The sequence below is a fragment of the Poecilia formosa genome, unplaced genomic scaffold (assembly GCF_000485575.1).
Source record: "Poecilia formosa unplaced genomic scaffold, Poecilia_formosa-5.1.2 Scaffold897, whole genome shotgun sequence".
NCBI classification, from domain to species: Eukaryota; Metazoa; Chordata; class Actinopteri; order Cyprinodontiformes; family Poeciliidae; genus Poecilia; species Poecilia formosa.
Genome location: NW_006800836.1, coordinates 7,274 through 10,673, shown reverse-complemented (window position 1 = coordinate 10,673; position 3,400 = coordinate 7,274). Strand labels below are relative to the sequence as shown.

Here is a 3,400-nt window from a genome sequence, read left to right as displayed (position 1 = left end):
CCAGGCAGTGGGGACACCAATTGATATGGAGCTCTTCTCCAGGGAAAGATTAAACTCAGAACAGTTTGGGTAGTTTTTACAACAACCTTTCACCTGGATTCGTTGTCCCCTTAATGCTCTTGCCATTGGAGGGAAGATGTGGATGCTCTGCATCCAGGAAGCCTCCCCTTCAACTCCCTTGGGATTTGGAGTCATAGTTCAGGTTTTATTTTAGCTTTTTAGATGCTAATCAGCAATTTTCATCTGTAAAGAGAATATGTTGTTGTCTCGGTTACTAGGCCTGTCACAATAACAAATTTTACTGGATGATAAATGGTCCCAGAAGTTATTGCAATAAACAATGTTGTTTTGAGACTACTATCAAGTACTATAATGGTATTTGGCATGTTAGTGCAAGAACACATCCTCAAAGATCAATAAACTTTAATTATAATGAACATTTAGCACTGGAACTGGAAGACATTTTAAATATCCAAAACAAATCAAAACCAGAGAAACAACGAATAAAATTAGTTACGAAGTATCTGTAAACAAAATTGCTGAGACTAGCCAAAGAAAAGTCTAGTTGAGACCAAAATACCAGACTGAAGACTTTTGTCACCCAGTTTTTGGTAGAAAGAGAGAAAAGAGAAAAATGATCAATCATGTAAATGGAAATTACTGAGCTTTTTTTTATTTATCATGCGATTAATTGATCTATTTCCTAGACTTATCACAATAATCAATAAACCAATTAATTGTATGATAAATTAAAACAAACGTAATAAATTCCATTGTCAATTTCCTTACATAATTGTGATTTTGTCATATTCCAGAAAATGGTCAAATGCATAGAGTTAAACAATCCCCACTGCCCCCTGCAGGCGACCATATTTCTTACTTATTCTGCACTCTTGCCTCAGCCTTACTTAATGCCACGTTATACTTTGTAATTGATACGGCAAGTAACAAAAGTCACATTTACTGTCATACATAAACGCAAATATCGCAAAATTCCTTGATAATATTGTTAGGTTCTGGGGTTTCTTGGGGCGGCTGCTAATTTTATTCCCCACTAGATGGAGTCCGAGAGGCTCTGTTCTGTCAGATCAGCATACGTTGTCAGATAGTCATACGCTTAGCTCAGGCATGTATACGCTGTCATTACCATATGATTTTATTTAATCAGCAACATAGAATCATGACGTAGATCATCATACACTTTGTTATTAACAGCTGTATGGCATCCTGAGTTACCGGTTAAGTAGGTTAATAAGTTTTACACGGATGTGTGTGGTAGTTGACTGCAGCTGCAGCCAGACCTTGCTTTAAATACACTTTGAAACCACGACAACGCATGTAATTCTATCTAGTTATCATATTATATCATATCATAAAGAATTTAATGACTTATTTTCGTCATAACTTGTTGCGTATGCTGAAGTGACAACTCCACTGACGGTCGGACTTCTTAATGCGCATGCGCGGGCATGCGTACTCACTGCACGTATTCTATCCTGCTGACAGAACAGCGGCTGAGTGGTTGGCTCCGCCTATGACGTCATCCCCACACCGGGGATCAATCATCTCGTTATCGGCAGCTTAAGAGAGGTGGAACGCCGGTACTTCGACGCCAGAGTGTCAACCTTTGATGGTACCTCTAAGCCCCTCAGAGTTTGCTCCGAGTTATCTCCTTGTGATCTGTCTTTTTCCCCTGCTATTAGAACATTTACCTCATTGTGATTTTTGCTCTTGTCAGGATTCCTCGGAATCTGGATCTGGTTCCAAATTTTCTGCTCACTCCTCGCGAAGGGGAAATTACCCCGTCGATGCCCGAGCTCCAAGACTCACCCGTATCCTTGTTTCTACCTGCCATTCTGGAGTTCCGACCGGTCGGTCCACCCATAGACATAATATAAGAGTAGACCCCGCATTGGCTGCTCTGGCGCAGGAAATACGGCGGCCATCTTGGAGCGGTCGTCCCTCCTACTTTGTTCAACCAAAACAGCATAAGATGCTTCAGCACTGAGGGATATTGTTGTTCAGATCGATCGATATTGTTGTTCAGGACTATTGATGTGAGGGTTTGACAGGCAACATTTCACAAGTACATATTATTGTGTATATTTTGTGATTAGAATTTTACTTTACTGTATTTATGTCCACCGGCGAGATACCAGCTAACATTAGCTACAGTGCTTGGTGAAATACGGGGTTCAGCCCCGCTATGAAGGCTAACTGAGATTCCGCAAATCTACAAAAATGTATTATTCTCTAACATTGACTTAGATTATGCGACACAAGAGCCTATATTAGAAATGAAACAATGCAACATATTATAAAACTTATTACTTGTTATAACATTCACCAGCAAAGTTTAAACAGGTGGTAAAGACTATTATTTATATGTAATTCTTTCACTCTGTCAAAAGTAAGATACATCCCAAATCTTCCGTTTTTCTTTTGAAGGTTTCCTAAAGACACGACGTGAGAAAGAAGTGGGAGATATATTTAAAGAGAGACGGATTCACTGCAGCACGGATGAATCTCGCATCGGATTTTGGACTCAATCTCAGCTGCTGAATCTCTGAAGCTAGAACTCGTCGGCTGAAAAACATATAAATATATCTATACATATAGTATTCAGTATTAATTATTATGTATTTGTGTTATTATTAATCATTTCTTTGTGTTAGTATAGTTATATAAATATGTATTGATATTACTAAATAAATTATGAACGGCTGTGTGCTTTGTAATATGCTCATCATACATCAATATCAGAATATGGTTTCCAGTAAAAATTGGTTTCCAGTAAAAAAAAGCGTGTTATGATTGATTAAATCCGCTGATACGTCATTGTGCTGCTAAACACATAACGCTGAGTGGAGTGGTGTACCGCTCCAAGATGGCCGCCCTAAATCTCGTCAGCGACAATAGGCGAGAGCGGTCCATGAGGTGCCTGTCTATGGTTCCACCGACTCACTGCCGCCTTCAAGTGTAAGCCTACCTGTCCGTCCTCCAAACGCCGCTCCCCACTCCTCTGCCAGCCGCTCAGCCTCGCTGGTCAAAAACCCCAAGCCCGACGGAAAAAGAATCCCAGAGGCTTTAAAGAATCCTAGGACCAACATTGCTTCTCCCACACTGTTGATCCACACAGCTCAAGAAAGTTAGAAAACTTACCGCCAACAAATCATCTAAATTCCGACAACCCTGAACTCACCATCTTCCTCATTGTCTCCTCAGTGTGCCATGTGCAGCAGTTCAGTCCAGGGCCCAATCCCCATCTGATTATTTATTCTCTGTAAATAAACTTTATATTATTATTCATTTGTCTCCGGTGGTGTTCTTGCATGTGGGCAAAATCAGTAAAGCCCACCATGACAAATATTTGTAAAGTAGCACTACAAAATTGACTGTA

At 40.0% G+C, this 3,400-nt stretch overlaps 1 long non-coding RNA gene across 1 annotated transcript; it reads left to right on the top strand.

Annotated features, from left to right (window-relative positions):
• The first annotated feature begins 2,048 nt into the window (after positions 1-2,048).
• On the top strand, positions 2,049-2,555 carry LOC107834993 (uncharacterized). The gene is made up of 2 exons (XR_001660813.1): positions 2,049-2,086; positions 2,449-2,555. It is a non-coding gene; the product is annotated as an uncharacterized LOC107834993 (long non-coding RNA).
• Positions 2,556-3,400: the final 845 nt, after the last annotated feature.